Source organism: Schistocerca nitens, chromosome 9 (genome assembly GCF_023898315.1).
Source record: "Schistocerca nitens isolate TAMUIC-IGC-003100 chromosome 9, iqSchNite1.1, whole genome shotgun sequence".
Lineage (NCBI taxonomy): Eukaryota > Metazoa > Arthropoda > Insecta > Orthoptera > Acrididae > Schistocerca > Schistocerca nitens.
In genome coordinates this window covers 273,098,476-273,122,760 of record NC_064622.1, presented here as the reverse complement: position 1 = coordinate 273,122,760, position 24,285 = coordinate 273,098,476, and the positions used below count along the sequence as shown (strand labels likewise).

The following is a 24,285-nucleotide window of genomic DNA, read 5'->3' as shown; positions in this document are numbered from 1 at the left end:
ATTTATAAGGTAATTACTGGCCAGGAAGAGCAGACAGAGTATTTTCGACCATCGATTATTTAAATGAAGGTAACTGTGCCGCGTTTCTTTCCCGACGACCGTGGAGCCACTATCAAAATAACAAATCACGTGATTACCACTTCCTATGCGCCTCAGAGATATTTAAATTTTCTTTTCCACTTGTGATTGCTTACGTAACAATTAACAGACTTGGCGAGGAACTGTGCTGCGTCAAATAATGTTACATAACTGTTATAAAAATCAGAAAAACATATCTTCTATTTGTTCTACTGCAACTTTTTAAGATTCTGTAATACAACAGTGTCTTAGAAAAATCAAATCATGTGAAGCTCGAGTATCAGCTACCGGCAATTTATAATCTAACTTTACCTTAACTTTAAGTTACAGCACTGGGTTAGTGAATAGATATCGTGATTTGTCAGTAAATAAAGCATTTATTCATGCTAATGAATTACAAGGCCGCAACGAACTTTCTTAATGAAAATGTGCTGTGAGTAATTCATATGTAATTTGTACTGGGCAACGCCAGAAAAAAATATCCATCACATCTCTTTAGTAAATGAATCACGTAACATGCAGGAACTTTTTGAGTAATGAGTTGCGGCAAACGTAACCAATCCACGAAGGTGCTACTGTTCCGTTTAGGCTGGCAAACCTAGAAGAACCATACAATTTGCAAACCAACATGAACAGTAAAAAATAAGGTGAAAAGTTGCCTGTTCATGCGTACGGATTAAACTCTCATAAATGGCTAAAAAATCCAAAAAGGGTAGTCTAACGAAGAAGAGGTCTAAATAAAAATTCTAAGTGGAATAATGTCACCTTTATTCAATAAATTTATGGCTTTGGCGCCCACAGTAGCCAAAACTTATCTTGATTTGTGTAGCGAGAACTACGCGCCAGGATACGATGAACACAGACGCTCGATTCCAGCAACGCTATTTAAAGTGCAGCTCATGTAACGGATGATAGGTATTATAACGGCAGTTCTTGTAGCTGCACTTATTTTAGAACTCCTCTGAATCGGCAAGGGGAAAATATTAGTGATGCGTTATTAAACAAAGCAAAAAAATTAATGCATTTGTGTGACACCTCTCACACGTGATAGCCTTCTGTTCATGACTTATATAGAGCTCGGAACGCTAGCAGAAGATAACTGACGTGATGCAAACAGCTAAAAAAGTTTTATGATTCTTCTAGTTCTTTATAGTTACACACACAATCAAATCCGTTAATTAACCTTTGGCGTAAAATCCTTCTCAAAAACCGACTACGGGAGGTGATTACTCGGGAATCACGTCTAAACGGCGCCACCGTATTTGCGTGCTAATCACTTCATGCATATGCATTGCTCCACTCGTAAGGGCAATATACACTAATTCGAATCCTATTAATTTACTGAAAGGGTACCAAGCCGGGAATCGAACCCTGACGTTCGGCCTTTGCAGAAAGTACGAAATGAAGTGTCCTCATTAAGGCTGACGTATCGGCTTGACTTTAATGATCCACTTCTCCAGTATGTAGGTGTTCTGTGACTGCGATGAAATACGACGGAGAGCGTGGTGCAGTAGCTTCTTTGGCTCCCTGTGTTATATCTTATCACGCCCTCATAATTGTCTTACAAACATTTTACAGTCGTGAGAAATTTCTTTTCTGAGGTTTTAATCAGATTGTTGGACTCTAAAACACCAAAATTGTGGTGAAATTTAGTGACAATGTGACATAATTAACCCATATTCTACGTTGCAACAATTTCTAAGCTCTGTCCTTATTTTTACCTTGTGACGACACCTTGCTGTTTGAAGCATCATTAAATCTGTGGGCGATGTCGCTGGGCGTCACGCTTTTGTACCATTAGAGAGGAAGATTGTGGGCATATTTTTAGTGAAGTTATAAACTTGTGTGACGCAATGGGATACAATTACAGGATTTCGAAAAAGTGATCCTTTAACAGTGTTGCACACTGTATTCGCAGTTAACAACCGTGAGTCTACGTGTGAATTTAAGTCATAAAGGAAGGTTGAGAGGCTATTACACTATGAGATTTATTGGGCAAAGAAATTTGATCAAATAATCTACAATGATGATCTTTGACATAGATAATCTTTGACACAGATAATCTTTGACACAGATAATCTTTGACATAGATAATCTTTGACATAGATAATCTTTGACATAGATAATCTTTGACATAGATAATCGTTGACATAGATAATCTTTGACATAGATAATCTTTGACATAGATAATCTTTGACATAGATAATCTTTGACATAGATCCTACTATGCTGCTACACTCTCATGCAATATTTCGTCGAAGTTTCAGAATGGCGGACATTAACTTGTTACTATGCTCTGTAGCTTGATGTATTGCAATTGCACTGTGTTCGCATTTGGAAGAGCAGCAGAAAGAAAGAAAATGATACGCACTTGGGTGAAGCAGTGGGGTTTCGCGGCGAGATGACAAAATCATACAACAAAATTTGTTACCGGAGCTGTAAGTCGTGGCCAAGCGGTTCTAGGCGCTACAGTCTGGAACCGCGCGACCGCTACGATCACAGGTTCGAATCCTGCCTCAGGCATGGATGTGTATGATGTCCTTAGGTTAGTTAGATTTAAGTAGTTCTAAGTTCTAGGGGACTGATGACCTCAGATGCTAAGTCCTACAGTGCACAGAGCCATTTGAACCTGTAAGTCGTATGGAAATTACTTGTGAATGGACGAGAGTACATCTCAGAAAGTGCTCGGGAAAGTGACACTCATATTACGAAGCAGGACACTCACCGCAGAAATGGTATATCAGCAAAAGACAGACTTACGGTAGGACAGATTTGTTGCAGCAGGAGAAAGCTATTCTAGTCTACAGTATAGCACTCAAATACGAGGTGCATTCAAGTTCTAAGGCCTCCGATTTTTTTTCTCCGGACTGGAAAGAGATAGAAACATGCGCATTGTTTTAAAATGAGGCCGCGTTCATTGTCAATACGTCCCAGAGATGGCAGCACCGTACGGCAGATGGAATTTTACCGCCAGCGGCGAGAATGAGAACTGTTTTAAATATTTAAAATGGCGACGTTTTCCTTACTTGAACAGCGTGCAATCATTCGTTTTATGAATTTGCGTGGTGTGAAACCAATTGAAATTCATCGACAGTTGAAGGAGACATGTGGTGATGGAGTTATGGATGTGTCGAAAGTGCGTTCGTGGGTGCGACAGTTTAATGAAGGCAGAACATTGTGTGACAACAAACCGAAACAACCTCGGGCTTGCACAAGCCGGTCTGACGACATGATCGAGAAGGTGGAGAGAATTGTTTTGGGGGATCGCCGAATCACTGTTGAACAGATCGCCTCCAGAGTTGGCATTTCTGTGGGTTCTGTGCACACAATCCTGCATGACGTGGGTGCCACAAATGCTGACGGACGACCACATGGCTGCCCATGTGGCATGTTGCCAAGCAATGTTGACGCGCAACGACAGCATGAATGGGACTTTCTTTTCGTCGGTTGTGACAATGGATGAGACGTGGATGCCATTTTTCAATCCAGAAACAAAGCGCCAGTCAGCTCAATGGAAGCACACAGATTCACAGCCACCAAAAAAATTTCGGGTAACTGCCAGTGCTGAAAAAATGATGGTGTCCATGTTCTGGGACAGCGAGGGCGTAATCCTTACCCATTGCGTTCCAAAGGGCACTACGGTAACAGGTGCATCCTACCAAAATGTTTTGAAGAACAAATTCCTTCCTGCACTGCAACAAAAACGTCCGGGAAGGGCTGCGCGTGTGCTGTTTCACCAAGACAACGCAACCGCACATCGAGCTAACGTTACGCAACAGTTTTTTCGTGATAACAACTTTGAAGTGATTCCTCATGCTCCCTACTCACCTGACCTGGCTCGTAGTGACTTTTGGCTTTTTCCAACAATGAAAGACACTCTCCGTGGCCGCACATTCACCAGCCGTACTGCTATTGCTTCAGCGATTTTCCAGTGGTCAAAACAGACTCCTAAAGAAGCCTTCGCCGCTGCCATGGAATCATGGCGTCAGCGTTGTGAACAATGTATACGTCTGCAGGACGATTACGTCGAGAAGTAACGCCAGTTTCATCGATTTCGGGTGAGTAGTTACTTAGAAAAAAAATCGGAGGCCTTAGAACTTGAATGCACCTCGTACCGCAGGCCATACTGACGAAAATAATACCAGTAAACGTGTGAAGCTGTTTATAAAGCACTGAAAGGGGAATATCAGAATCCAAAAAATGGCTTAGTGCATACAACAGCCATTAAGAAATACTTTTACGTCTACAAAAATTGTAAATTTTCTCCTTTAATCATCGGGGGTACATCCTGGCCGTGCTTCAGGGCTGATAGTCTAGCAATTTTTTTAATAACTCCCCCTTTCTTCTTATTCTATTTTAGTATTCGGGATGCTTCATCTGCCTCGGACATTTCTATCAATTTCGTTGTGGGTGCAACGCACCGCGTAATTTTCGAAGCCATTTCGAATAATATTATCTGTCAGACAGTTGCAGCGGTGCTAGCGCTCCAAGCGGTTACATTTTTCGTTGTGGTAAACAGAAGACGAACCATTTCCTTCATCATATCTATGCCGAGGCAATAGATCTGATGAAATAAATTGGTGGAAAGGCGACATTTGATAAAATTTTCCTTTTGCATTACGTCCAATATATTGGACAAATCAACACTGTCCAATAAATTTAACAGCGTAATATCAGCATTAGTAAAAATGTCACATTTAGTGAAGTGAAAGTGCAAGTGATGTGGTTGTTCATCGATATACACGACATATATTCTGTGGCCGAACGGAGGCAATCACTGCAAATCCATTACTTATACGTAAAATTTCGTTTGAGACATTATGTAAGTAAAATCATAGCTGATGTCGTTCCTTTCATCTCCGCGTGTTCTCTGCAAACCGTTGCGAAGTGGACGGCAAAAGAGCTTCCCATTGTACCATATATTAGGGTTTCCTCCTGCACCATTCGCGTTTGGGGTGCAGGGGAAGTTGTAGCTAAATGAGTCGCTGAGCGCTGTTACTAGTGTAACTTTGGCCAAGTGCTGCCTACGAGAGTGAATTGGAAATTTGTGGTAAGTTCCTATGGGACCAGACTGCTGAGGTCATCGGCCCCTAGGCTTACACACTACTGAATCTAACTTACGCTAAGGACAAAACACACACCCATGCCCGAGGGAGGACTCGAAAACCACCGACGGGGGGTGGGGGGCTTCGCGAACCGAGGCAAGGCGTCCTGGACCACGGACGAGAGTGATAAATAGGGACAGGAAATATCTGCATCAATATGCTGTCAAATATTTGTAATATTTCAGGCAGTACTTTTTTACAGACAACTCCATCAACTGCAGAATGTTTGGTGTCATTATAAATATTGTGTGCCAGGAAATTTAAATACACCAAGAACAGTAAAGTCGTTTTAGGACGGCTAGTTAGGTTCATGGCGGCGCCTACGAGAAATACGCAACGAACTTTTAACGTCACTTTCGTTGCCTTGTCCGCCATAATTCGCGAGCGCTCGGTACCGTTCACGCCAACTGGAAATCAAAATGTCAATGAAAAGGTACCTACTAAAGGTCTTATATTCACCCTGTGGCCGGCCGCGGTGGTCCCGCGGTTCTAGGCGAGCAGTCCGGAACCGTGCGACTGCTACGGTCGCAGGTTCGAATCCTGCCTCGGGCATGGATGTTTGTGATGTCCTTAGGTTAGTTAGGTTTAAGTAGTTCTAAGTTCTAGGGGACTAATGACCACAGCAGTTGAGTCCCATGGTGCTCAGAGCCATTTGAACCATTTTTTCACCCTGTGCTGTCGAGAACTTGTATGCATTTAAACTCGTGGTTGAGGATTATTAAACTCGTCTGAAATAGCTACTCGCTGCCAGCCGGAGACGGTTGCTGACGCTCGTAAGACCTCTAGTGTCATGCGGTGTGACGTAAGCGCCGCATCATGGTTTTCTCGTGGAGCTCGAGTACTTAGAAACAAATTGGTGCGTGCACGGTCCTGCGGGTACTGCGCCCAGATGAAGCGGAATTCCTTCATTTCAGCTGAAGCATTCCACTGGCACTGTCATACGACAGTGCACCAATGTGGGCTAATTGTGTCAGACTGTCTTGTATTCTAGCGATAAACTTGGCAAAGAGACGAGCAGACGTCGAAAATATGTATAAAAATTATGTTCACCGTTACTCAAATCGGAATACAGTGTGAAGAACGCTCCATTCTTAATTTGTACGTAGTATACATCCAAAACCTTCTCTAGCCTCTCGAATTCCTCTTCTCCTCTTAGATACGTTGAAATTTCTTAACGCGATCAAGCAGGTCGGTGTGTTAGAGCACAGATCACAGTGCGCAGAACTTCGCTTTCCCTCGACTACTCAGTACTACACGCATCCGCTAGTGACAGCAACAATCGAAAGTAAACATCGATTCACTCGGTTGTTGGAAAACAATCGACTGATTAGATTGCAGTTTTACGAAGAGATTGAAGAATTCATTCACTATTCTGAGCGAAACCAATCTGTGGGAGCAACCGAATGAAGACAGTCGGTTGGAGGTTAACGTGCCAATCAGATTACTGCTAGCCGGCCAGAGTGGTCGAGCGGTTCTAGGCGTTTCAGTCAGGAACCGCGCGACCGCTAATGGTCGCAGGTTCGAATCCTGCCTCGGGCATGGATGTGTGTGATGTCCTTGCGTTAGTTAGGTTTAAGTAGTTCTAAGTTCTAGGGGACTGATGACCTCAGAAGTTAAGTCGCATAGTGCTCAGAGCAATTTGAACCATTTGGTAAGTCCCATAGTGCTCAGAGCCATTTGAACCATTTGATTACTGTTACTAATTTTTTTCGAGTGAAAACATTCTGTGGGAGCAATCGAATGAAAGCATTCGGCACCGTTGTAGCTTTCCATGTTGATTGAATAATTCATTCTTTGTTTTCAAGTGAAATCAGTTAGTAGTTTTTCTGTGTGTTGAACCATGTGTTCATTCTTTCAGATGAAACTACACTAGTGTTTCAGTAACACACTATGCCCTCAGAGCGTAGGCCTACTTCCAGGGATAAGTGAAGACGTATCTCAGAGGGTATGACAAAGTTAAAATAACCAGTATACATGTTCATTTAATTATGTACCGATTTCAGTAATTTTTCTTTATGTAATTTGAAACTGATACACACATTGTTGTATATCAAGTTGTCCCAGATGGCATCAGCGGATAACTAATTCAGCTGACGTATCGGTAGGGTAGGCCTACCATCACTGAAATTGCCGACTACAGACAAAAACTTCGAAAACGCAGGACACCTGGGTAAAATCGGATTATTTTTCCGGATATACACAGTCTGTAATCATAAGTTAACCGATGACCGTGATGTTCCGCGGGGACAGGAGACACGAGCGGGTGAATCATTCTTCTCTAGCATTTCACTGCTGACAATGCCAGCGGCGCGCGCCTCCTACCGATCAGCAGGTATAAATAGACACGCCAGTAACCAGGAATTGTGAAAGCGCATTGTTGAGATGTTTATGTTCAAACGTAATACTCGTTTGCAATAAAGAATATGAACTTAAATAAAGTCAGTTTTAATACAGCTCAGTGAGTGGAAGGCAAATGATATTTGAAATATTCCGTTGTCTGGCCTTAACAGAGTTCACTGTGCTAAGGGGATAATGTTTTCTAGACCAAAATTCGGGATGTATTAGAAAATTTTGATACTGTAAAAAAGTGTCCTTATTAAACGTAATAAATGCAATCTATCACTTTAAATTTGTTACAAAAACTGAATTAGTTTATATTTTATTAGTACCTTCTAAGATGGAGTGCGAGAAGACATATAGTATTTATCAAGGCTGTAACTTTTCTTCAGCGTGTCTGTACTCTTCAATTGCATATGAAAACTTTCAACTCAAGTCTCATCATAATTCACTCTAATCAGTAACATTGCTCTCGTAGTTTCCACAATAAACTGTGTTTTATCACAGGTCTATACATTTCTCATTTGGGAAAATACCCCTTCAGCACCAGCATGCTGATACAGTTGAAATAACATTTAATTCGGGAGAAATCCTTTGATAATTGTTAAATTCGGTACAAATAGGTGTCCCGAATGACTGTTGGGAAATTAGGGACAGAGCTATAAAAATCGTGGCTATAAAAATTAAATAACTAAGAAATAAAAAAGGGGGTAGGTGGTAAGATACGACGCATGGTCATGTGTGTGCGCCATCTGTGGCGCGCAGGTTATTTAAGCGATAATCCAATTCCGGCCTATCATGTCCTCATTAACGTGTGCTACTGCTGATCTGATGCGAGCTCACAATTCCTGCAGTTCCCGTCCAAAGAAAAAGCTATTTCCAGAATGAGATTTTCACTCTGCAGCGGAGTGTGCGCTGATATGAAACTTCCTGGCAGATTAAAACTGTGCGCCCGACCGAGACTCGAACTCGGGACCTTTGCCTTTCGCGGGCAAGTGCTCTACCATCTGAGCTACCGAAGCACGACTCACGCCCGGCCTCACAGCTTCACTTCTGCCAGTATCTCGTCTCCTACCTTCCAAACTTTACAGAAGCTCTCCTGCGAACCTTGCAGAACTAGCACTCCTGAAAGAAAGGATATTGCGGAGACATGGCTTAGCCACAGCCTGGGGGATGTTTCCAGAATGGCAGATTAAAACTGTGTGCCCGACCGAGACTCGAACTCTGTAAAGTTTGGAAGGTAGGAGACGAGATACTGGCAGAAGTGAAGCTGTGAGACCGGGCGTGAGTCGTGCTTCGGTATCTCAGATGGTAGAGCACTTGCCCGCGAAAGGCAAAGGTCGGGCACACAGTTTTAATCTTCCAGGAAGTTTCAAAAAGCTATTTAATGGGATTCCGCAGGACTGGGTGTCAGAATTCGTCTGCTTCAACCATTCAACACGCTGTGACAGCTGATTGGCGGAGCGGCAGTCAATAACTGTCAGGGAAAAGAAACTAAACAGCTTTTGGCGAGTGTGAACCATTATGCCACAAACCGGACCTCTATACCTATTCCCGTTTCTGAAATATGTGTGATCAAATGTCTAAAGATCACTTTGAAATATCCTGTATAAATGAGCGTCGAAGCGTGCTTGCCGCTGGATTTTTAACAGATTGAAACGAATAAAATGCCTACGAGCTGGTCCTCATTGAATGAATTTTGACCAAGTTTTATTGGACATATTTATTTCCAATCAATCGAATTTCTACAGACACGAAGAAAGGTCTGGGTTTACCCCGGACAGTTGTATAAAAATCTCTCCAGTATGCCTCTGGAAGCCCTCAAAACTAGGACCAATTCGGAACAGCCGAGCACATTGCAGTCCTAGTGGGGGCGCATTCACCGTGACAAGTCTAGGCTTGCCCAGCACTGCAGTGAGAGCGGGCGAGTCGTTCACTACAGTACCATTCTTGAGCTCTGCTGTAGAATGTACAAGGTTTCATGTAAAACGAAACGAGAATGCTGCATATTTGCGTGTCTATGAGGCGAGTTGAAAAAGTAAGTTACACATTATTATGGCAGGTCAAATAAATTTTATTGCATGCTGCACTATACTTCACAGTGAGACAGATACTTTAACACAATTTTTCGACATAGTGAAATAATGAGCCTGCTCACCCAACGACAACGAACCATGATCATGCTCTCCACGTGATATTAAGGCTTGTGCTCCGTTGGTTCCTTGGGCTTACCCCCTTGACCATGCAACAAACGCTCACGTTCGACGGCGACTTGGAGTTGAACCCGTCTCAGACAAACTACTGGAAAGCAAATTAAGATGGTACGGACACGTCATACGCAGTAAAGCAGACTCGGTGGCCAAAAACAGCTATGCATATAGACATAAATGGCTGACGATCTCGTGGCACGCCAAAGACGCAATAGATGGACCGTATCAAGTAGGATATGGAATTCATCAGTGCTATTTATGAAGATGTCCTTGACAGACCAAAATGGAGCTGGTGTGGCAACAAGCAGACCCTGCCAGCGCGGGATAATCGCTAAGAAGAAGAAGAGTCAAATTTTATGTAAACAACTGTCGCAATGTTCTACAAATACTTAACAATGAAATTAACCAAACAGCCGTGCAATTTAGATGTTATTTTATTTTCGCTACCAGTTTCGGCAATTCATTATGCCGTATTCAGGCCGCGTATGCATCTCTGAAAAATTATGGATATTGGCATAGTAGGGCCATATGTTTCGGGATGTCGGGAATTCGTAGCTCAGGTACTTCCTTCGAAGACTTGACTGCAACTTAAACTACGAATTCACGACATCCGGAAACATATTACCCTAATATGCCAATATGGATTACTTTTGAGAGGTGCATACTGGGCCTGAAGTCGGCATAGTGAATTGCAGAAACTGGTTGCGAAAATAAAATAACATCTCAATTACGTGGCTGTTTGGCAAATTCAATTGTTAAATATTTGACCAGCCGCTGTCCCAAGTCCATAATAGATCAACAGAGACGTTCCAGGAATAGTTAATTTCCACAAAATGAATCCCCTCCGTGACTAGAGTTACTTGAGTACCACTGTGTTAACGTACTCACTGTTGGTATATCTCTTCGTTCCCGATGTATTCTCAGATTGCCAAAAGGATGGCAATTATGCTGTGAAAGACCCATAATCTATGGGGGATCCTCTCAAGGCCTCCCACCGAAAACGTTGAGATAAAACTTTTGTTTTGCGTCATGTGAGGTGTTGCATTGTGCGGGAGAAAGATTGCTTTGCCTAATTTTTCACAGCTCTTCTTTATGGCGTTGCGCACCGATGTCAGTGTTACACAGTGCAGATCGGCATTAATGGTTGTCTCCTTTGCCATGAACACTGCATACGCAAATCCTTGACGTTTAAATAGAACGGTGGCCGTGACCTTCCTAGGCGATGGCGCAACTTTAAATTTCTTCTGTTGAGGCGAGGTGGTGTGTCTGCACTCCATAAGCGTTCTCTTTGTTGCAGATGTGAAATGATGGGCCCATGTCTCATCGCCTGTAATGATGCAGCTTAGGGAGTCGTTGCTTTCCAAGGCATAATGCCGAAGGAAATCCAGAGACGCCACAAACCTTGCACCTTGATACGCAGGTGACTGTGATCTCGGAAACCAGCCACGCCAGTGCGGCCTTGGTCAAATTCATGGCATCATTGCACTAAGGGTGGAAGAGGATGTGTGTGTATGTGCTTATGTGATTTTTGTTGTTCAGGCAGGGTTACGTACGTCAATAGGCATGGTGGAAGGAGTGTATTTCTCGATAGCTTCCTCAGCCTCAAAATTAAATTTTTATTTCCTTTTACCAGTATCTGCGACTTATAAACGATATCTAAAGCATATTCAGACTTTTCATTTCATTTATTTCTCTGGTCGTCCTAAACTAGACAAATGCTGAGTCTCCATCAGTCTCATATGGGATGAAATGCGTCTGGGTACAAATTCGTGATTTCCATTCAGTCTTAGAGACGTTCTTACAAATAAAGGGCTAACATAATTTTATATTTTAATTGAAGAGAAGACTTTTGAATTGATTGCACCAAAGCTGCTAATTATATATTTTCTATATATGACGGTAGTATCTGTTCCAGAAAGAACAGTTACCGTGGATGACCATGCAGCTTTGCTAGAAATGTATTGATAATTAAATGGACACCCTAGCTGCAAACAGGCGTTGATGTACTTCATTGGGGACATGTTGAAAATGTGTGCCCCGACCGGGACTCGAACCCGGGACCTCCTGCTTACATGGCAGACGCTCTATCCATCTGAGCCACCGCGGGCACAGAGGATAGTGCGTCTGCAGGCACTTATCCCTTGCACGCTCCTCGTGAGATCCACATTCCGAACATGTCCACACCACTACATTAGGCGCACTACGAATGTAGTGGTGCGGACATGTTCGGAATGTGAATCTCACGGGGAGCGTGCAAGGGATAAGTCCCTGCAGACGCACTATCCTCTGTGCCCGCGGTGGCTCAGATGGATAGAGCGTCTGCCATGTAAGCAGAAGGTCCCGGATTCGAGTCCCGGTCGGGGCACACATTTTCAACATGTCCCCAATGAAGTACATCAACGCCTGTTTGCAGCTAGGGTGTCCATTTAATTATCAATTCATATGTATTTTCTGTATAGTTTCGGACTTGGCCCATTTTCACAAGCCACGTATTTGCTATATACTTGTTGTGGACAGTTCTAGTTACATCATTACACTTTAGATGTAGCTCAGGTCGTCATTATCCAGCATGGCCTCATCCACTTGACAATGATATTTCATATATAATAGAGCTTTAATTCTCGCTGGAGTTCACTGTGTGTCATGCTGATAATGTTCGTAGTGTTGTCATAAAAATGTCAGCTTGGCACACAGGAAACTCGTACCAGAACAAAATCTCTATCATATATGAAATATTATTATCCGCAGGTCATATTTGATACTGAAAACCTAAGCTAAATTTAAAGTGAGATGCCATAAATAGAATTGTCCACACCAAGTATATAGAAAAAAAAAATACGTGACTTATGGTTCAAATGGCTCTGAGCACTATGGGACTTAACATCTATGGTCATCAGTCCCCTAGAACTTAGAACTACGTAAACCTAACTAACCTAAGGACAGCACACAACACCCAGCCATCACGAGGCAGAGAAAATCCCTGACCCCGCCGGGAATCGAACCCGGGAACCCGGGCGTGGGAAGCGAGAACGCTACCGCACGACCACGAGATGCGGGCGTGACTTATGAAAAACCAGTCAGCCAATAAATAATAACAGTAACTAGCAGCTTCGGTACTAAACATTTAAAGTTCTTTTCTCCAATATTTGAGAGCTGCAAGACGTGGCGTACTAAAAGATTTTTGTATTTTATTTGTTAATAGCAAATGATTCCGTCATTTCCTCAACCTTAAAACCACTGATAATATTTTACATACGTACTTTGTTTGAATTGCGATACATAGCAACTTTTAGTTTTCCTCAAAACAGTGGAGGTACTATGTTACAACACGTGTAAGGAAAGGTCTTTGATTTCATCAAGAAAGACAACACGTGATTCACATGTCATCTCCTAGAGCACAAACCAGTAAAGTTAAGTCGGCTTCAGAGCTACCGAAGAGATAAATCCGTCGTGCTCATAAAATCGAATAATTTATACGGGACAGCGAAGAATAAAATGGACTAAAAGGTGAAACAGTTGCTGCAAGTGCTATTTTCTAAACTAGTTATTCTGGCTGAAGAATCTGTAGGGTTCCAAGCAGTCGTTTCAATTTTCATCGATATAATTCTTTGTATTTCATTGTGTTCCGCCAGCAGCCATATCTTACGTCAGCTGGCAATCGTCAAAGCTAAAATGAGTTTCATAAATAGTTCCAGAGACAGAAGGAGGAAGCACGTAGAACATAATCGCCGCCTTGTCTTCAGTTTATTTCGGAAAGAATTCTAAATCGTTCATTTCTTGAGCGGAGCAGAAGTTATTGTTCTGGGCTTTATTAACGACGCCCTCTTAATCTGTGCTTCATATACTCTCAGCTGTACAGTTTTCTTAAGAGCGCCAGCTTTGTAAAGCTAACAGTAGTGCTTCTCTTGAATTTATATCAAGGTACAGAAATACTGGGCCACGGAACCTCTTTAATAGTCAGTAAAACATATTGAGATAGTTCAGATGCTACAGCAATCTTTGCAATACATACAAATTAATATAGCCTTTTCACAACAAGGTTTCAAAATCATACGGATAGTTTACTGCCGCAGAAAACACATTTAAGATATTTAAGATATTCGTGTACTAGATGTCTGGATGGATAGCGCATTGAACCAGAAGTTTTCTAAAGTTGTAAGATTTCAGGTAAAGCATTCATACATTGGTTTTGTGAAATGCAGAATGAATTAAACTGAAACGTAACTCTACGAACGAACTATGTCGGCAAGATGAGAAATGACTCTTCAGCGAGCTTCGAGCTGCTAGGGCGGCTTGTGATGTCAACGTTTTTCAGTATTGTTTTACGTTTATGTGGAAGTTTACTGCGTATTTCGAGTCAAAATTGTAACCATAGACTTCCGCGGCAGTTGTCACAATCAATAAAATTCTTCTGAGTATGCGACCACATTTTCAATGTCTAAGATTCTCCGACGTTTCGGCCACTGTTACACATAGTTTTTTTAAACACCCTGAGGAAAACCATTTGCAACATTGGCCGAAATCTCTGAGACTTTTACACATTGACATTGCGGTCAATACCCAGAAGAACTTTAATGACCATAAACAAGATTGGTCGTTTAGTTTATTATGAGAACATTTACCTAATTTCTTTCACATTAAGTGAATGAAATTGTGCTACTTAAAGTGTGATTATTTATTGAGACAATGTACAAGGTGTCTGGGCTGCAGGCATAGAGAAATATTTGTTTTTGTTTCAGAACATATTAAGGTTTACAGCTTTATTTGTGCAACAAGGTGCACATGAACTCAGACATTTCATGCATTTTCGTACAGTTCAGTGTGGGTACCGTTTGTAGCTCGACAGATATCGAAATGATACTCCACTTCTAGCCACATGTCCATACGCATAACAGGTATTATGACATTTATTGCGGCGTAGATCCTTTGTCTCATATCTACCAGATCTCGATTCCTGGGTCGGTTAAACAATGTCCTTGATAAAACCCCATGTACTGAAATTCAGCGGAGTGAGACTAGGAGACCGGGGGAGGGGCAGGACGGGGGGAAACACAATGGAATCCGGGAAGCGTCTCATGGAGAAATGTTATAACATCCCCAGATAGTGCAGTGTGGCACGATCCTGCTGGAAGATGACAAAAATGGTTCAAATGGCACTAAGCACTATGGGACTTAACATCTGAGGCCTTCAGTCCCCTACACTTAGAACTACTCAAACCTAACTAACCTAAGGACATCACACACATCCATGCCCAAGGCAGGATTCGAACCTGCGACCGTAGCAGCAGTGCGGTTCCGGACTGAAGCGCCTAGAACCGTTTGCCCACATGGGCCGGTCTTGAACGACACAGAAAACTTCTGTGTGTATTTTATATAAATCTCTGGAATGCGCATTAAAAGTCGATGTAGGTCACAATTTATTTAAATTGCCGAACATCTGCAGAAAATTTCACCTGATTAAGATGCGTGTGCTTTTCTACATGCGCCCTCTACCTTTCCAACCCTCTGTGCATTGATTAACTTAGTCACTGAAAATATTCCATAAACGATCCAAGATAGCGAAACAAGTTTTTTCGAACGTTACGTAAGAAACTGAGCAATTTTTTATCTTAGTGATTAATATCTGCGAGGTTGTTCTTACCTAGCAAGATACTGATGCAAGTATGGCTTGTTTTAAATGGAGAGGGGGACATTTCTATGGCTTCAGGGAGCCGTTGAATCTAGGGGTACGTTAATGTGCAGAATCAGAGAGACAGAACCTGGGTTAAGTTGAAGGAGAAGACTGGAAACACAGCATTTTCCTCTCCTTTTTGTTCTGGACTATTCTTGTAGCGTCCGTGTCGGTGGTGTGTTTACACAGTAAGACGGGCTTTTCTGAACCACATAAGCCTACTGTTAGCAGTGAATGCAGTTACCATGCTGCATAGAGCTTGAGCAATGTTGTCGACATGTATCGCATGTACATAAGTACATCTGTACATGATATCGGACCCAAAATGCGAGCCGCGCGGGATTAGCCAAGCGGTCTGAGGCGCTGCAGTCATACACTGTGCGGCTGGTCCTGGCGGAGGTTCGAGTCCTCCCTCGGGCATGGGTGTGTGTGTGTTTGTCCTTAGGATAATTTAGGTTAAGTAGTGTGTAAGCTTAGGGACTGATGACCTTAGCAGTTAAGTCCCACTGCCTCGGGCATGGGTATGTGTGATGTCCTTAGGTTAGTTAGGTTTAAGTAGTTCTAAGTTCTAGGGGACTTATGACCACAGCAGTTGAGTCCCATAGTGCTCAGAGCCATTTGAACCAATTTTGAGTTAAGTCCCATAAGATTTCACACACCAAAATGCGATTGATTTACCTCCCTGACGAGCATGTGTGATTGCCTGGTAGGCTTCACTTACTTCTACGAGAATGAAGTTATAATGAAATCTAGACCTTTCGCTGCTTACAGACGTTGATAAATGTCTGTAAGCAGCGAAAGGTCTAGACTTCACTATAACTTCATTCTTCGAGAGCTGCAACTTCACCAATGATATCTGTACAGATACCAGCTTCATACTTCTACGAGGATCGTCGCGCATCAGACAAATTCTAATTTTTTTCTTTTTATTTAGTTGGAGGTTAAAGGGCTAAACAGTGAGGTCACCGGTCATTAGACAGGTCGTCAGAATTGGTGACGTCCACCAGCAATTTGATCGAATTATGAAAGTATGTAGGAGTGGTAAAATGGATGCACTGAAAGCAATATTACTGCCAGAACTAAGAAATAATTTGAGGGGAAGTAAAATTCGAGTATATGCGATGGGCCAGTACAAAGATCAGAGCAGACGAGGACTCTAAAACATAAAGACAAGCAGATATAAGATGTTGACAGCGTTGAATTCTTGGGATTACAGTTTGATAATACATCCATGTGGTTGGTGAGTACCACGGAACAGCTGATGCGTCTAAATAAATCGCTGTTTCCAATTTGGGTGTTGTCAGACACAGATAAAATACAAATGAAAAGGATAGCATAATTCGCCTACGTTTATTCCATGGTATCATACGGGATCATTTTTTAGGGTAGCTTATCAAGCCAAGCTAAAGTTTTACGTGTCCAAAAGCGTGTGATACGAATTACCTGCGGCGTGAATTCAAGACCGCCCTGAAGCGGCTTGAGGATCTGAAGATACTAACTACTTCTTCCCAATATATTTATTCCCTAATAAAATTTGACACAAATAATACAGCTTTTTTTTTAAACCAACAGCTCGGTTCACAAAATCATTACTAGATACAAGAATAATCTTCACAAAGGTTTAAAGTAACTTACTTTGGTGGAGATAGGTGTTCATCATTCAAGAACGCAGATTTTCAATAACTTTCCAGCTGTCATAAAAAAATAAAATACTAATAAAGTTCATTTCAGTAGAACCCTAAAGGATTCATTGTTGGCCGAGTCCTTCTACGCCATCGGCGAGATAGTTAATAGATGCGACTGGTTATATAGATGGGGTGTTTCAAGCTGAAACAACTAAATGTCTCGAAAATGACGCATCATACGAAACAACTGTTCTAGGTGAAAAGTTAATACCAGTAAAGGAGGCATATGTCTTTGCTACAGCTGGCCACCTCATGATCACCTCTCCTGCATGGACGAGATGAACTTCGTATTTTCGAATGGGAACCGCCCTTTCACTGCCCCAGTTTTGTTGCATATTCGGATTCTACGCCCAAAAATACGTGCAGTTTAATCTGGCCATTGTTTTCCATCCGTGGTAGATGTCATTGTAATCGACGAATATCAAGTGTGCCTCTTTTTGTAATTAAGAAGCGACGCATTTGATTCTACATTTCATTTTCGATGTAAATGTACACTTTTGCATTCTAACCGTTGATATTGATGTTCAGACGTTACTTGAGTATTTCAGATCTGATGGCTAGACACGGACATTTGTGGCGAATAAGCTACTTGTACGGTAACGTAGTTCTCTGTACCCTAGGAGGTTGATTGTGGTGAGTCCGCCCTCGAACCCCGCCCTGAGGGTGACTGATTTCGATATGTGTTTCCGTCCAACTACCTTAACTCTCACGCTAGCCGCTGCGCTGAATACAAACCACAAAGGTGAAATTTCCACAAAGTGATGGTGACAGGCGCACCTGCCATGGATACTCAATGAAATCCAAGCACCCGGATGGTAAGAGGCGAGGGGAAACACGGAAATCAAGCATCCCGATAGGAACACAAGACCATTACATCCACGTCGTCATTCCTGGATCACTTGAACGTAGTTTGTATGCGTATACTGAAACGGCTAACCATACTGTATTGTACAATCAAATTTCGAACACAAATCTCAACCGCTAGAACACAAAGATTTACATAGTAAATTAAATGTTGAATCAAATGCGTCGGTTATTAATTACAACAATAGGCATGCTCGATATCTGTCGATTACAGCGGCATCTACCACTGATGGAAAACAATGGCTTCAGTAAATCGTACGCAAGTCTTTGAGCAGAAACCGAATACGCAATCAAAATGTAGGGTTCAGACTTGAAAATACAAAGTTGACCCAGCCCACGCAGGAGGGAGGGGGGGGGGTGGGGAAGGAGGGGGAAGGAGGGGGAAGGAGGGGGAGGGAGGGGGAGGGGGGGAAGGAGCTCTAGGAGGTAGCCATTTGTAGCACAGACAGATTTTCACTTTGCAAATATTAACTTTTTGCTAATATTAATTTTTCACCTCGAAAATTTTTATGGTACAGTGCGTCGTTTTCGTGATGTATAGTTGTCTCAAGATAAAATAAACACCCTGTACATACGAGGGTGAGTCAAATGAAACCGTTAAATATTTTTTAAATATTATTTATTGTGCAGAAGTGGTACAAAGCTGTATCACTTTTCAACATAATCTCCCCCACGGTCAATGCAAGTCCTTCAGCGCTTACAAAGTGCATAAATTACTTCAGAAAAAAATTCCAACCACTCATGCACCGCGTGGCGTACCTCTTCATCAGAACGGAATTTCTTTCCTCCCACTGTGTCTTTGGGTGGTCCAAACGTATGGAAATCACTTGGGGCAAGGTCTGGTGAGTATGGTGGATGAGGAAGTGGTTGGTAGAAGTGAACCCAGATTTCGTCCCCAGTAACGATTCTTGCAAGGAAGCCATCACCTTATCATTCAAAGCGCAGAAGTAGTTCTTCACAAGCATCAACACGTCGTTCTCTCATTTCCGGAGTCAGCTGCCGTGGCACCCATCTTGCAGACACTTTGTGAAACTGGAGCACATCATGCACAATGTGGTGTGCTGACTCATGACTAATCTGTAAGCATGCTACAATGTCATTCAATGTCACTCGGCGGTTTTCCTTCACTATGGCTTCAACTGCTGCAATGTTCTGTGGAGTTACAACTCGTTGTGCCTGACCTGGACGAAGAGCATCTTCCTCTGAAGTCACACCATTTGCGAACTTCCTACTCCATTCGTAGACTTGCTGCTGTGACAAACATGCATCCCCGTACTGCACCTCCATGCGTCGATGAATTTCAATAGGTTTCACACCTTCACTACGCAAAAACCGAATAGCAGAACGCTGTTCTTCCCTGGTGCAAGTCGCAAGTGGGGCGGCCATCTTTATACTGATACTGCGACGGTATGTGTGCATCTGCACTATGCTGCCACCTACAGGCCATTCTGCACGCTGTTTGTAGCACGCTTACCAACTCACAGGATAACGGCGCGAAATTCCGATTTGTTTTTACAAATTTAAGGTTTTCATTTGACTCACCCTCGTACATTTGAACAGTTAATAAACAAAGCTATGCGTTTGCGACTAAGCCTCTCTGTGTGAATCACTGGAAGCAGTGTCGTACTGGACCACACAGAGATGGGTGCTCCAGGACGACATTGCTCCCAGACGCGTCCCTGTTCTCACGCTCCGTGACCACCTGTAGTTTAATGGGACGAGGATTGCTGCCGATGCTAACTGCTTGCTGGCGTACAGCGGCGAAAGCCTTTCTGCACGGCATGATGAAATGTAATAAAATGTAGGTCGACATAGGGAACAGATACCGGAACTCCTCCATTGAACTCCCTGTAAATAAAGCTATGCATGGACTCAGAGGCGTTAAGCGGCACTTAAAGTGTTCAAAACAATATGAGTCCGCTGGTGGATCGATCTGCATTCAGTCCGCAGCGACCTGTTGATAAAGCACTGATACGACTACTATGTGACGGAAGTTATGATGATGGTGGTGGTGGAATGGCTGGGAGGGTGAAAGGCAGGTGAAGCCGGGCAGAGAGCAGTCTCGCCGAGGGCCCCCAGATCTTGAGATCCCCGCACAACCCTTTGTCCCTCGCAAAGCCAGGCAGCGCTGGGCGACGATCGCGGAATACTGATGAGCAGCAGCGCCTCTGGCGGAATACCGCAGCAGCTGGAGCCCGCCATTAAAAGTGCACGGCCGTGCGCCCGCCGCCTGCCCTTTGTGCAGTGCTCTGGCTCCGAGGCGGCCACTGCTAGGGGATAGCTGGAGCAGCCGCCCGTCTGACTGCCCCTCTGCCTCCAGGTCACAGCTCGAGTCCTCTCAGTGGCGGCCTTAAACAAATGCGTTCGTACAGCGCGGACGTCCCTGTACGATCCACGCCACTCTAAAATTATTCTTGCCCATCCTTTCTGCGGGACAACGGCATTGTCGCAGTGGATACACCGGTTCCCATGAGATCACCGTAGTTAAGCGCTGTCGGGCGTGGTCGGCACTTGGATGGGTGACCATCTAGGCCGCCATGCGCTGTTGCCATTTTTCTGGGTGCACTAAGCCTCGTGATGCCAATTCAGGAGCTACTCGACCGAATAGTAGCGACTTCGGTCAAAGAAAACCATCATAACGACCGGGAGAGATGTGTGCTGACCCCACGCTCCTCCTATCCGCATCCTCCACTGAGGATGACACGGCGGTCGGATGGTCCCGGTAAGCCACTCGTGGCCTGAAGACGGAGTGAGTGCATCTTTCCTGCAGGTGCCAGTGATCAGGCTGAGGACTGAACACAGGTAACACGACGATTAACCTTAAGCCTCTTTTGTTCAAATGTGTGTGAAATCTTATGGGACTTAACTGCCAAGGTCATCAGTCCCTAAGCTTACACACTACTTAACATAAATTATCCTAAGGACAAACACACACACACCCATGCCCGAGGAAGGAGTCGAACCTCCGCCGGGACCCGCCGCACAGTCCATGACTGCAGCGCCTGCAGCGGCTAATCCCGCGCAGTTAAGCCTCTTTTACACGAGACTTTCTTGTCTCCGTTGACTATTCAAGACAAGTGAGTCTCTATAGCGCTTCTGCCGTTTCACTTCTGTACTGAGTCTCATCTATTTCGAGTTGAGAGAGATACCTCCTGTGCAGTTTGGCATCTTAACGGTGAATGTGACGAAAAATTAAAAAAAATATAGTAGCAACATATTGAAGCAAGAAATGATAGTGCAATTCGTCACTCTCCACATCAGAATTAATAGTGGTTGTTCTTGTCAACAGGCGTGTGATCAATTCCTTACACTTCTGGTAGGTGAGAGAATAGGAAATATGTCACCCAAACATTTCAGAAAATAACTGTATAGTTATTTGTTCGAGAAAATATATGCTTGCAATGTGAAAACACATCAAACATTATCCAGGACGCAGAAAATAGCGTCTTTTTGTTGCATCATTTATATCTAGTTTTCTTGCATAAATGCCAGTCAGCATCGAAAATTATTTTTCTCGTCCATTAACTCTCACCCTTTCACGGTTGAAATAATTTTCACTAAAACACTTTATCTATTTACGTGCTTATTTCTGCACGGCGTAAAGTACTTCAATACTCTTTTTGGTTTCAGCTATTTCGTCTATCTTGTACAGTGGTTCCAACAGGTGGTCTGCGAACCCCCAGGAGTCCGCGAGCTATGCCAGAGGGGTCCGCAAGATGCTATTAGAATAAAAAATATATTAAATATATTTCGTATTTTTGTTTTGGGCGCTTCCTGCATGAGCAGAGCTTTAGCGAACGCTAACGTCTGTGCCTAGCGTCTTCCTAGAGCCAACTGACACCAGCACACTCTAGCGCAAAACTAGAATTAGATAGAGGCAAATAGTTCTGCTGTATTCCGTTAGACTGCGCACGCTGCCTCTTTGCAACTGACAACTGACAGTCACTTTACACAGAAACTCGCATTTCAGACGACAATCGGCCATTGTTAATTTATTGCCAGTGCTGTCACAGACCATGTTGTTTACATATTCAATATTCTGTATTAAAACAGTAGTGTTTGTAAAATAAATACTAAACATCCGGATTTGGAGGCAAAGCTTTTGAGCAATAAACAAACATTTAACAATAACAATGATGGCTAAATTGTAAAAGTTCTAAGCTCAATATTTTTTCAATAATGAATATCTCAATGTTTTTTCTAAGAAACAAAATAGAAAACGTATAAAAAGACTCTTAATTTGGCTTTTTAGGTACTTGATTCAGTGATATGACGAGCTGCCAATCATGCTCGATGTGGGGTTCTCGAGAAAATTTTGTTGGGAACCCCTGATCTTGTAAGAGAACGCTAGTAGGAAAAAATATCAAGATTTTGTGGAACTTTTCAGCATTTTTCGAAAATAAAGCAAACAACACAAAGGTTGAAGAGACATGAAAGCACTAAATCCATTTCTAATAGGCGTGAGCTCGACCAGAAAAGATTAGCTTTCCATTTTAGCAGACGCCGCCAAAATCTCTTTTTTATGCGCATGCGCAATGTGCCGCACACTCGGAAATTTAGAACGTCACACTCGGCAATATAGATCTTTGACGTCATATACATATTCGCTTCGTGGTTGGCTGCCTATTTTCACGCAGGTACAAAAGGTGCATGTACTTTGAATAGTCGACTTTGAATAGATAGTGGATAGTGTGAAACGGTGAAACGGGTTACACAAGTACATACAGGGTGGCAATTATTGAACTATATGAAATAAAGTCGTCATAACTTCTGAACGATTTGAGTTATGACGTCCAAAGTACAATGTTGGCCGCAGGGCTTGATGGGAATTAGTTTGGTTTGGTTTAGCGACGAAGCCCACTTTCATTTGGATGGGTTCGTCAACAAGCAAATTGGCGCATTGAGGGGACTGAGAATCCGCATTTCGCGATTCTAGAAGTCTATTCTCCCTCAACGGCTGACTTTGTGGTGTGCAATGTCCAGTCACGGAGTAATCGGAGCGATATTCCTTGATGGCACGGTGACTACGGAAGGTGAAGGTTTTGGAAGATGATTTCATGCCCATTATCCAAATGACCCTGACTTCGACAAGGTGTGGTTCATGCAGACGGAACTTGATCCCACAGAAGCAGGAGAGTGTTTGATGTACTGGAGGAGCACTTTGCGGACCGCATTCTGGCTCTGGGGTACCCAGAGGCCAAAGGAATGGGCCTCGATTGGCTGCCATATTCTCCGGATCTGAACACACCCGACTCCTTTTTGTGGAGCTGTACAAAAGACAAGGTGTGCAGCAATAACTCCAAAACCATTGGTGAGCTGACAACAGCTACTGAGGGGATCGTCGACATCGTCGAAGTTCTGACACTTCAGCGGGTCATGCAGAATTTCGCTATTCGTCTGCAGCACATCATCGCCAATGATGGCAGTCATGACCTAAATCTGAATATCTGTAGTGACGTTTACATGTTGAATAAAGTGTGTGGCGTAGTTTAATTTAGGTTTTTTCATATACTTCAGTAACTGACACCCGGTAAGATGTGCACTCCTGCAGCGGCGCCCCAAGCGTACATGTTCGCAACAGCAGACTGGTTCACGTCTACCGATTATAATACATGATACACGCGGGACATTCACCGCCCGAATCGGCACCTACGTACTAGAAGGGAATACCACACGAAACAGCAACGAGAATGTCTGGTTTCTAGTAAAGTCTTTCATTCCAGTTAAAAAGCTGTGGCAGCTCAAGGCTCCTATTTATTAAGTAATTGTCGTTGTCTTACGAAGCTATCACAGGATTAAGTTATTACTGTTCTGAATAATGGGCTCAACTGTTCGTTTTGTGTTACGACTCTTCAAATTTATAACTGAAACAGCAACCAGCCACAAATATGGTTTAACAATGTTTATTTGGATCAAACCATGACCGGTTTTAGGATTTTTTACAAATCCATCTTGGGATGCTTATTACACGTTTTGTTTTTGTTGCTGGGGCCTCGTTTTGTATCCGTTCTTGGTTTGCTGCACTAGGATAGAAAGAATGATTTTGTTCACTGTTTGGTATAGTTTAAGGCACATTTATTTCCTCAATCTAAGAATTTATGAAAAGTTTTTGATGTTATTAAAACGTGAGTTCTCTCCACATTTCACGTTTTATTGACTTGAAAACCTTTTCATGAATGCTTTGACAGATGTCGTAAGAAATAAATCTATCGTCAACATTACCAAATACTGAACAAAAAATTGTGTGTCTATCCTAGTACAGGAAGCCAATAACATATACAAAAAGAAACGTATAACAAATATCTCAAGGATTTGTAAAAAATCCGAAACCGGTC

At 42.9% G+C, this 24,285-nt stretch overlaps 1 protein-coding gene, 1 non-coding gene and 1 pseudogene across 2 annotated transcripts in view; 1 reads left to right on the top strand and 2 right to left on the bottom strand.

Annotated features, from left to right (window-relative positions):
* Window positions 1-24,285, bottom strand: part of LOC126203813 (CB1 cannabinoid receptor-interacting protein 1-like) — an 871,667-nt gene that overhangs the window by 527,119 nt on the left and 320,263 nt on the right. The gene's annotated exons all lie outside the window — the stretch shown is intronic.
* Window positions 11,764-11,838, bottom strand: Trnat-ugu (transfer RNA threonine (anticodon UGU)). Its single transcript has one exon. It is a non-coding gene; the product is annotated as a tRNA-Thr (tRNA).
* On the top strand, window positions 20,384-20,501 carry LOC126204807 (5S ribosomal RNA; annotated as a pseudogene).